At 40.6% G+C, this 12,194-nt stretch overlaps 1 protein-coding gene across 3 annotated transcripts in view; it reads right to left on the bottom strand.

Moving 5' to 3' along the window:
• jcada (junctional cadherin 5 associated a) overlaps positions 1-12,194 on the bottom strand; it is a 200,657-nt gene that overhangs the window by 171,725 nt on the left and 16,738 nt on the right. For 2 of the 3 annotated variants that reach the window (XM_063044300.1, XM_063044307.1), the window contains exon 1: positions 3,681-3,741. The exons of the other annotated variant lie outside the window; for it this stretch is intronic. The gene's annotated coding sequence lies outside the window, so the exon portion shown is untranslated. Of the gene's footprint in view, positions 1-3,680; positions 3,742-12,194 lie in introns of those variants that run through there. 3 annotated transcript variants of the gene reach the window in all.

Raw genomic sequence — 12,194 nt, 5'->3', positions numbered from 1 at the left:
AATCCAGATTACTTGGCAGTTGGAGAAGTCATAGATGGTCAGCAGGGCTTTGTAAAGACTCTAAGTTAACCTTGTCTAATTTCATTGAGTATTGAATTGTGTTGATGGGAGTAGCATGTTAATAAATTCTCTATAGACTTTGGTGAGGTCTTAGTCTAGGGTCCCAATGTGATCAGACTGGTCCAAAGGTTAAGAACCTATGGGATTCATGGCAATTTGGGAAACTGGTGATGGGAAGCGGAGGGTGATGGTGAAGGAATAATTTTGTGAATGAATGCCTTTCACCTGAGGTGTGCTATAGGGACTGGTTGAGGGATCCTTGCTATTTGTTATAATATATGAATGAAAGTAGTAGGCATGTTGAGTAATTTTAATTACAACATGAAAATTGCTGGTGTGTGTAGTGAAGAGATTAATTTTCACTACTAAACTATATTGATCCATTGGTAAGATAAGAAGCACGGCAGGTGTAAGATTTTGTGGGAGAATTTATAGATTAGGACATACACAAAGAATGGTAGGATCATTAAGAAACAGAGGGCCCTTGGTATACATGTCCAAGCATCCCTAAAAGGAGCAGAAAAGGTACACAAGGTGGATTAAATAGCATACTGAATACTTCCCTTCATTAGCTGGGGCACAAAATTAAGATGAAGGAGATTATAGTATATCTCTATAAAACACTGGTTATGCAACAAACAATGTATTGCATATAGTTCTGGTTACCACAGCACGGTCTGGATGTGATTAAAGATGAGACAGTGCAGAGAGCATTCATGTGTATGCTGCCTGGATTGAAGCAGTTCAGTTAAGAGGGGGGACTGTGTAAGTTGTTTTGTTTCTTTGGGGTGGAGATGCTGAGGGGAGATCTGACTAAGCTACACAAAGTTATGATGGACATGGCTGGTGAGGAATGTGTCTACAACTAGAGAGTTATCACTGAATAGGTGGTGGACGTGGTACTCTCACGGCATGAGGTTGATGATGGGATGACCATTGTGTTTAGTATCGATAGGTATTTGATGGCCAGCACAGCAAAATAGCCAATTTCCATTGATAATAGAGAGATTCTGAGATTGCCTTAGCAACTCGTTGGAGCAAAGTGACTGCTCCCTATCCTTTCAACTGGAAACAGTGTGTGAAACATGGAAAGGGAAAAAGCACACAAATGCAGATGCTGAGAACAATACTTGTGCTGACTGTCAGACCAACTGATTAGAGTTACTAATAACCTTCTTACAGCCAAAGAAGCAGGGGAAACCAGAACAACAGACCTTCCAGGTTAAAGAGAAAATCCCAGTAAATGGGGGCGGGGGGGGAGGGGGAATTCAGAGTCAGTTCTATTGGCACAAGTCACATACACAGCAAAAGTACATTTATTCCAATAAAGCTGTTTCCGTGGGTCGATGAACCAAAGGCAATACTTGGAAAACTGACTTCACGTTCAATGCCTCTAAGTATTATCAAAGAGATTTCTATGCATTCAGCTTCACACACACCAGCCAGCAAGGGCAGAGGTATCCAGACTGCTTTGATCTTTGTGGCTCCATTTTCCAGCAGAGATTGAATGACGGCAAGTCCAAAGTCACACATAAGTGCGCATTGCCATCTTCCTTCTCACAGCATATTCACTACCATTTTTAAGCAAAGTCCGAGATGGACAGACTGCTGTGTCACTCCTCCCAGGCCTAGCAAACCTTCCAAAAATCACTATTACTTGAAATTATAAAAAAACAAGTCTTTTCCATGAAACAATCAGGTTGCCTTAATCCAGTTGGTTCACTGAATTTATCATCCCTGCCTGCCTGCAAGTGATTCCAGCCAAGCAAGCCATTCAGCTGTGCAACGGCTATCAAATTAAAAAGGCTGCAGTGATTCACGAAGGCCACATAACAAAACTCTCTCAAGGGCACTTAGATCTGAGCAGCTTGAATAGTGAATAAAGAAAGGGAACCATCAGAGCCAGAGGAAACACAAGAGATTCTGCAGATGCTGGTAACACACAAGAATTCTGGAAGAACTCAGAAGGTCAGGCAGCTTCTTTGGAGAGGAATAAATAGTCGATGTTTTGGGCCAAGACCGTTCATCAGACACCCTGTTAATCAGAGCCAGAGTTATCTCCTGGACAAGTATTTGGTCTCTTGGTGGGGGTGGGGGGAGGGTGGGGGGTGTAGAGGATATATTTCCAAGAGATTAGCTGGGATGTTTTTGAGTTTCTTTTGGCTTCCTTTGATAATCATATGGGTTTGGAAGAGATGGAACCCTTGATACTCAAGGTAATGCATACATGTGGAAAAGAAGGATGGAATTTGATTTTCTCCAGGATTAGAAGTTTCCCTTGCGATGGTGTGTTAAACAAATAACACAAATCCTATTCCCTGGCTGATTACATGCATATGGAATTTTAATTGTTCTTCTGTGAAGGATCCAGTTAATCCCATATCCATCAATGTGATAATCTCCAGATAAACAAGGCCTAATGTTATCAATCCTTGTACAGTTGATTTAAAGGGCATAATTTTCCTGGTCCAATCCAGTGGCTGCAGTACCAGGCCAGGATGACGAAGATGGGGTTGTGCCCTGCTCAACGACCACAAAAAAGTAGTCGCTAGTTTATACTTTCAGGATAGAATAAACTGCCTGGAATCATGAGGTAGATTTGTGGTTACCATGCAGTGGGGTAATTGACTCCATTGTGGAATCATTCCCCAGTGTAAGTGGGCAGGGACTGTCGAAAAACAGTGATAACATTTCACATAGATCATTTAGTACAATATCTTGTAATATTGCTTAGATTTTTTTTGGGTGGGAATATCAGCAGAATATGTTGGAATTCAATTCATTTATGATTATTTCATGCGCTGAGGTACAGTGATAATCTTCCATGCAGACCATTTCATTACAATAGTGCATTGAGGTAGTACAAGAGAAAACAAAATCAGACTGCAGAATAAAGTGTTACAGTCACAGAAAAGGTGCAAGACTATAACAAGGTAGCGCAATGTACGAAATATCACAATTCAGCAGAGCAAGTGAGCCGTGGAAATGCTTCCCTGCAATAGATGCCAATGAAAGTAACGCGTGGCATCTTTAGTTATAAAATAAGATTATAGTTCACTATATCTACAGGGAAGCTATGAAAACTTTACTGTAAATTTTAACAATGAATTATATTCACAATAATTCCATTAAACATAAATAAATCAGCAGTTATTATAAAAGAATTCAACAAATTCATGCAATACAAACAGTGCCAATTTCTTTTAGAAATAATTTCTTCCATACTTTTTTACCAAAGCGTCAGTGATGCTCATTTGCATTGCATTGACAAAGGAAGTCTAGTTTTTCTTATTACTGTCACATATTCTCAAAATCAGATCAAGGGGAGACAAAAATGGGTGCGTCGCAGAGTCCAAAACAACTGTGCTCGCCTCTTTGCTCACTATTAATGGGACTCCTAATGGGATTCTGATGATCTGTGCTTTCAGAACGCTCACAGTGTAAAGTATGATACATTGTCGCTGGCACAGGGCATATTACTGTTTCTCAGTGATCTTTACTCTCTGGTTGGAGGCAGTGTGGAAACCTCATAAAGTTATGAAGTCACATTGTAATGACCAAAAAAAGTTCAATCAGAATTGTTACCCAAATTAGCAAACTCTGAACAATGATAACCTTACCTGAGGTGAAAGAGTTGTTCGTTACTCTGCTATTGGAAGTGCTGTTGTACATTGAAGTGACCTAACTGAATAAAACCACGGTCTGGAAAAATAGGCTGCGAGCTGGTCTCTTCTCAGAGTGCACTCCCCCTTCATCCTGCAGCTGTTTCCTAAACAAAACACTGCTATTGTTCTGTTATCTGCACCACACCACACACCCTTCTCTGAAGAGCCCTGTATGCAAAGGCTGTGTCAGCCATACAGTAACACACTACTGTATGTGCTACAGCACAATACAGGCCCTGTTGGCCCTTGTCATCCTGGTGTATTTTTAAGGTCTGTGGGGCTGATATTTCCTTGAAAGATGTCTTCCTTAGTCACTTAAGCTTCTGTAGATTCACAGGTATCCTGGAAAATCAGAGCCTCTGTGACTTCTCCAGCAAATTTTAGGAGCATAGCAAATGAACCCTAAGTCAATTCCTCTATTTGAGGTGGTGGTGGGGGGGGGGGGGGAGATAGATATGCCATCAATAATTCTTGGGACTTTTCCCCCAGCTTTTTAATTCGATCACACTTTTAAAGTAGATTATTTTCTTGAACACACTGGAGATTTGCAGATGCTGAAATCTGGTGTAAAAAAAATCTGCTGGAAGAATTCTGCTGGTTGAGCAGTATCTGTGGTAAGTTCTTGAAGGTTATTACTCACCCATAGTAATAACTGCTGGAATCAAAGGGTAGAAACAATTGCAGAAGTTGAACTTGAAATGGCAATTGATTTTGCAAGATGATTTGATTGTGAGCAACTCACATCGTATTTTTTCTTTGGGCTTTTCATTATATTTCGTACTTATTTATGCTCAAAATTGATCAATAATTGTAGGGAAATAGAAAAGTGATTTCTATTTAAATCCCTTTGATTCTTCTGCCAATTACTGACTCTCGCAGCTAACTTGCAGCAGCTAACTAATCAATCAATCTCCCTTTAAGATGTGGCCAGCAAACAGAGCATCCAGGGAGAACATGCAGCCCCCACACACACAGCATCAAAGGTCAAGACTGAAGCCAGATTCCTCAGATGGCAGGACTAATGGCTAAACCACTGTGCCAATTACTACTTCTTAGTGTTTTAGATAAGTATATTATTTTAAATTTAATGTGTCTTTTGAATTATTTAAAACTATTTTATTTTCAGTGGGTTTTGGTTGTGAGTATCATGACCAACACTTTATGGAAAAGAATTTGTATGATTATTTTTCTGCATGAACTCTTTGGAATTTTTCAACGATTGGCTGATCAAGAATTAATTTTTATCTTTGACTCTAAAGAGTTGGAGTAAAATTTGATTGCTTGCCATAATCAGATTTGCTATCCAAATAGCTTAGTAAAATTATTGTGCATTCTTGTCACTGAATAAAAACTAAATGCAGGAGAATGGCCAAGACAAGATCCACATATTAGCAAGTCGGCTGAGGTTGTGGATTGAGTCATTGATTTCATGCTGATCAAGTTAATTTAAGGGTGAGGAAATCTGACTCCTGACAGAAGTATTTTGGTAGTACTTTGGTTTGCCCTTACAGTTACTCTCTGGTTTAGACGAACACCTAACCCCAAAATTACATCAACACCAGTGCTATGCCCAAGATTCATCTCCAACGTGATTTTCAACTCAACAACTGAAAAATTAGTTTTTTTTTAAGTCACGGAACATCCAACTCTTACACATGTCATTTCCCTTGAAAGTCTGCTATTTAACACTTACCTTCACTCTGAGCAGTATGTCCTTTGACCTCAAAGCCAATCTCAATCCTTGACCTGTGAAGGTCAAGGTTATGGCCATTTTTTTTTAGCTTGCTAGCCTTTGGATCATTTCTGGCTCTTCTACTGATCTCCTGCAAATCTCGCTGCTTGTTGCATTACTGAAGTCATCAAAACTCTATATTTAAGGAGAGAGAAGTTCACCTTACTTTCCTTTAGACCAGAAGGGGAAACAAAGTGGGCACAGACATTTTTCTGCATTAAAGGCTTCCCCCAACACTCCAGTCATTGTTAGACTGAAAGCAAGAACACAAGAAAATAGGAAAAGAATTAGGCCACTTGCCCTCTCCTGCTATCCACCTATTCAATATGATCATGGCTGTTCTATTATAGCCTCAACTCCTCTCTTGTTCCAGATCCTGATAACTCTCAGGTAGTACTATTCCTCTTTGGAAAGTTCCTGCCAGGAGAGCATGGCTGGACTCCTGTAAGGTCTCCATTGTCCCCTTACCCAAAGAAAAGAACATATCTTCCCTGACCAATGTCCTTCACTAATCTGCCAACGTATTTGCACCTCCTGGAAGACTCTCCCACCTACTGCTTCCATTCATTAAACAGCTACTCTGTGCAGTAGCCAGAAGAGTGCTACTTACAGTACTGTACCTCTGTTTGAAAGAACTGACTATGAGGTCACAGCTGCTAGACTAAATGGTGGCAACTGCAGATCCTGACACAGATCAAAACAACAGCCCCTGCTGAAGCTGCCGTAGCACAGTTTTGTATGGGGACAGGCAGCAATGCTAAACCGTGACCTCACAACTGAAGAATTTGTTTGTTACATAACATTCACACAGAAGGGTAAAATACCCTACAACATTGATTTAATCCTATTTTAAGGTTGTAAAGCAAATACAACCCAGGACTTTTAAGGCTATTGGGGAAAAATACTGCATGTAGTAATTGTGTGACAAATACAGTGGGTAAATATAAATACTGAACAGAATTCGAGGTCCAAACTGACCTTTGTTAAAGTCATTTATAAATGTTCATTTTAACCCTTTTACTGCTGAAGTTATCAGTATAAAACAGCATAGTTGGAATATCTTAAGATGATAAGATTTTATATACTTTCAAACTGCTGATATCATGGATCGTCTACATTCTGGCCTGAATGCCTCTGACGGGTAACTCCAGTCACCCATTGTAAAAGGCTTCATGTCATTCCATAATTCCCTGGACTCTGGTTTTGGCTCAGCTCTTGCATGAATTACTTCCAGCTCTAGTAGAAAGGGTGTGAATGTCTGTGAGAGGGGGCAGATGGTATTTTCTAGAATGGTTCCAAGTATCATCTATTAGGCTGACCTGGAGAGGCCGGGATAGTTGTTACTGGAACAAAACTCTTTGAAAAGAGATCTGAAAAATAATGAGATTTATAGACAATAGACAATAGGTGCAGGAGTAGGCCATTTGGCCCTTCGAGCCAGCACCGCCATTCACTGTGATCATGGCTGATCATCCACTATCAGTATCCAGTTCCTGCCTTATCCCCATAACCTTTGATTCCACTATCTTTAAGAGCTCTATCCATCTCTTTCTTGAAAGCATCCAGGGACTTGGCCTCCACAGCCTTCTGGGGCAGAGCATTCCACATATCCATCACTCTCTGGGTGAAAAAGTTTTTCCTCAACTCCGTTCTAAATGGCCTACCCCTTATTGTTAAACTGTGGCCTCTGGTTCTGGACTCACCCATCAGCGGGAACATGCTTCCTGCCTCCAGCGTGTCCAATCCCTTAATAATCTTATATGTTTCAATCAGATCCCCTCTCATCCTTCTAAATTCCAGTGTATACAAGCCCAGTCGCTCCAATCTTTCAACATATGATAGTCCCACCATCCTGGGAATTAATCTTGTGAACCTACTCTGCACTCCCTCAATAGCAAGAATGTCCTTCCTCAAATTTGGAGACCAAAACTGCACACAATACTCCAGGTGTGGTCTCACCAGGGCCCTGTACAGCTGCAGAAGGATCTCTTCGCTCCTATACTCAAATCCCCTTGTTATGAAGGCCAGCATGCCATTAGCTTTCTTCACTGCCTGCTGCGCCTGCATGCTTGCTTTCAGTAACTGATGTACAAGAACACCTAGATCTCGTACTTCCCCTTTTCCTAACTTGACTCCATTTAGATAATAATCTGCCTTCCCGTTCTTACCACCAAGGTGGATAACCTCACATTTATCCACATTAAACTGCATCTGCCATGTATCCGCCCACTCACCCAGCCTGTCCAAGTCACCCTGAATTCTCATAACATCCTCCTCACATTTCACACTGCCACCCAGCTTTGTGTCATCTGCAAATTTGCTATTGTAAACAGCTGCGGTCCCAGCACTGAACCCTGCGGTACCACACTGGTCACCACCTGCCATTCTGAAAGGGACCGTTAATCGCTACTCTTTGTTTCCTGTCAGCCAGCTAATTTTCAATCCGTGTCAGTACTCTGCCCCCAATACCATGTGCCCTAATTTTGCCCACTAATCTCCTATGTGGGACTTTATCAAAGGCTTTCTGAAAGTCCAGGTATGCTACATCCACTGGCTCTCCCTTGTCCATTTTCATAGTTACATCCTCAAAAAATTCCAAAAGATTAGTCATGCACGATCTCCCCTTCGTAAATCTATGCTGATTCGGTCGTATCCTGTTACTGCCATCCAAATGTGTTGTAATTTCATCTTTTATAATTGACTCCAGCATCTTTCCCACCACTGAGGTCAGGCTAACCAGTCTATAATTTCCAGTTTTCTCTCTCCCTTCTTTCTTGAAAAGTGGGACAACATTAGCCACCCTCCAATCCACAGGAACTGATCCTGAATCTATGGAACATTGGAAAATGATTACCAATGCATCCACGATTTCTAGAGCCACCTCCTTAAGTACCCTGGGATGCAGACCATCAGGTCCAGGGGACTTATTAGCCTTCAGACCCAACAATCTATCCAACACCATTTCCTGCCTAATATAAATTTCCTTCAGTTCATCCATTACCCTAGGTCCTTTGGCCACTATTATATCTGGGAGATTGTTTGTGTCTTCCCTAGTGAAGACAGATCCAAAGTACCTGTTCAACTCGTCTGCCATTTCCTTGTTCCCCATAATAAATTCACCCGTTTCTGTCTTCAAGGGCACAATTTTGGTCTTAACTATTTTTTTCCTTTTCACATACCTAAAGAAGCTTTTACTATCCTCCTTTATATTCTTGGCTAGTTTATCTTCGTACCTCATTTTTTCTCCGCGTATTACCTTTTTAGTTATCTTCTGTTGCTCTTTAAAAGTTTTCCAATCCTCCGGCTTCCCACTCGTCTTTGCTATGTTATACTTCTCTTTTATTTTTATACTGTCCTTTACTTCCCTTGTCAGCCACGGCCTCCCCTTACTCCTCTTAGGATCTTTCTTCCTCTTTGGAATGAACTGATCCTGCACCTTCTGCATTATTCCCAGAAATACCTGCCATTGTTGTTCCACTGTCATCCCTGCTAGGGTATTATTCCATTGAACTTTGGCCAGCTCCTCCCTCATAACTCCATAGTTCCCTTTGTTCAACTGTAATACTGACACTTCTGATTTTCCCTTCTCCCTCTCAATTTGTAGATTAAAACTTATCAAATTATGGTCACTACCTCCTAATGGCTCCGTTACCTCGAGGTTCCTGATCAAATCTGGTTCATTGCACAACACTAAATCTAGAATTGCGTTCTCTCTGGTAGGCTCCAGTACAAGCTGTCCTAAGAATCCATCTCGGAGGCACTCCACAAACTCCCTTTCTTGGGGTCCAGTACCAGCCTGATTCTTCCAGTCTCTCTGCAATGTTGAAATCCCCCATAACAACTGTAGCATTCACCTTTGCTACATGCCAATTTTAACTCTTGATTCAACTTACACCCTACATCCAGACTACTGTTTGGGGGCCTGTAGATAACTCCCATTAGGGTCTTTCTACCCTTAGAATTTCTCAGTTCTATCCATACTGACTCTACGTCTCCTGATTCTATGTCCCCCCTCGCAAGCAACTGAATATCATTCCTCACCAACAGAGCCACCCCACCCCCTCTGCCCATCAGTCTGTCCTTTCGATATGATGTATACCCTTGAATATTCATTTTCCAGGCCCTGTCCACTTGAAGCCATGTCTCTGTTATTCCCACAACATCATACTTGCCAATTTCCAACTGTGCACTTAGAAATGGTGGAAGTTGTTTTGTTATCATAAAACCCAAGGACCAAGAGAAGCAGACGTAAAGGAAAAGGCACAGGTGAGATGTAAATGAAAGCTTTTTAACTCACAGTGTGATTGTGATCTGGAAACATGGCCTATAAGGGAATAGAGTCAGGTTTTTTAAAGGAAATTGGGCAGGTAATTGAGGGGAAATAATCTGCAGACCTAAGGGGGAAAAATGAAGAAGGGAACAGATTAATTTGCTCAACAGAGAGCTGAACTGGACTATTCTGACCCAGCTAACTTTGTCAAAGTTCACCTCTACTTAGATTTCACATCAAAATCAACAATATGGTCAGGCCAGAAACATACCTGAAGGGTAGCAGGCTCATAATCTGGAGGACTTCTCACAGTGCCTTTGTCCTAAACCTAGCTAAACAATATCCTTTCTGAACCATTCCCCACGCTACATATTCAGAGTTGACAGAAAACTGCTGTTTCATGTAAGATCTTATAAGCCATTCTGTTGTGCAGGCAAGGTCCTTGACAATGTTTCAGAACCCCATCAATCCTGTTCTTTGACAGAGTTATTTTAAAGAATTGGTTGGTGCCCATTTGGTGCAAGCTTATTCTACTTGATAATTATTCTGCAAGAAAAAAAAAGTATTTTTAATTTCTTATCTGGCTTGAACTTTACTAACTTTGGACTCAGTTTCTTGTGATTATGCTCTTACGGTCTGATTTAATAGTCAGCATTAGTATGTCTGAATTTTTCAAATTAAGGTAGGTAAAGGCCTACCTAACAATCTGGATTAAGACTCATTAATGATTTATACAGCAGTTGACAAAATTTTATTAGATAAAAATCAACAAATCATCCTGAAATGTCCCTTCTTTCAATTACTAATGTATCTCCAAGTCAAACAAATTACTTTTTTAATTAGCTATACTTGATAAATGAATAGTTCGTAGTTAGGGCTGAGGCAGACAGAAAGGTCCGGACACACTTTAATAATCGGGAAGCTACTTCTGATGATAAATGGATTTTTGCCAATGTTTTCTTTGCTGAAAAAATAGTTACAAATTCAAGAGCATGAATATTCTTGAATCAACAAATTCATGCAAAAGTGGTTTGTTTCAGTCCTTGCAAAACTGCTATCCAATCGTAACACACCTATAACAACAAAGGCACACAAAACAGTAAATATTGGGATCAATTTGCTGATCTCTCAATTTCTATTCTCTTTACAGACGTTGCCTGACAGGTGCTTTTTGTTAATATTTATTTTGTTTTTGATAGCTGCAACCTTTGTTTTCCGTGCACCTATGATCCTCTAAAACTTCTCAATCACATAATTAGCAATCTAAGTAAATCAAAATTTGATCAGTGAATAACAATAGTTGAATACCAGCAAAGTGAAGAAGTCCTACTTCAGAGGCTGATTGGGCCCAGGGTCATAGGGTGATAATGCAGAACAGGCGACTGCCGCCTTGAGTTCACACGTGGTTCTTGTCTGGGAAGGACCACAGTTTGACTAGAAGCTGTTGAACTATTAGCTGAATCATGCTGGTTAACAACCAGTAGTTGGGAAGAGAACTGTCTATTGCTCAGCAAGTTGATTCGGTTTGTCACCAAAGATTCTGGAATATTTTGACAGATATAGCGTGGGCAGCATTCTGACTGGTTGCATCACTGCCTGATACAGAGGCTCAGGATCAAAAGGGGTTGCAGAGAGTTGCAGATATAGCCAGTTCCATCCCTTCCCACCATCAAGGACAAACTCAAGAGGTGGTGCCTCAGGAAGGCCGTATTCATCATAAAGACCCTCACCAGCTGAACATACTCTTAATGAGGAGACACAGGAGCCTGAAGACCCATACTCAACAATTTAGCAACAGTTTCTTCCTTTTCTGCTGTCGGATGTCTGAACGGTCCATGAATCCATGAACTCTACTTTGCAGTTCTTCTTTTGCACTATGTATTTGTTTATTTATTTGTTTGTTTACTTATTTTTGTAACCTACAGTAATTTTTCTGTGTCTTGCAGTGTACTGCTGCCAGGAAACAGCAAATATGCCACTGATAATAAACCTGATTTTGATTCTGATTCCTAGGAGATTTGATTAATGCAGTATGTTGGTATGGAAACCTGGGCACAATGTCACCTCCCCTAGAGTGATGCTGTGCCCATTGTGTTCAGTGCATTCTCAATATTCACAGGAACTTCTAAAAATAGCAGCTTGGCTTAACCTACTGTGCAAACTTTGTTAGAACATGTAGACGCTTAGAATGGATGAGTTAGACCATCACTTCTATCCATTCACATTCTGCTGATGAGGAATAAAGCTTTAAAAATCTGAGGCAGAGTTGGGGAATCATTGGAGACTTGCAGGAAAGGGAATTGCCTTAAAAGTCAGGAGAATAACAGTTAGTAAACTAGTAAAGGCAATTAACTTTACCCCTGAATGAATTCTTAAGTATATTTGTGTACCATGTGACTTTTTTATAAAGATTAATGGTCAAATTCAGCAATACTATTCTATTGTAAGAGAGTGCTTGGTTCAATTT

This window comes from Mobula hypostoma, chromosome 3, assembly GCF_963921235.1.
Source record: "Mobula hypostoma chromosome 3, sMobHyp1.1, whole genome shotgun sequence".
Lineage (NCBI taxonomy): Eukaryota > Metazoa > Chordata > Chondrichthyes > Myliobatiformes > Myliobatidae > Mobula > Mobula hypostoma.
Note: the sequence above shows the minus strand (reverse complement) of the source record. Positions and strands in the feature narration are given on the sequence as shown.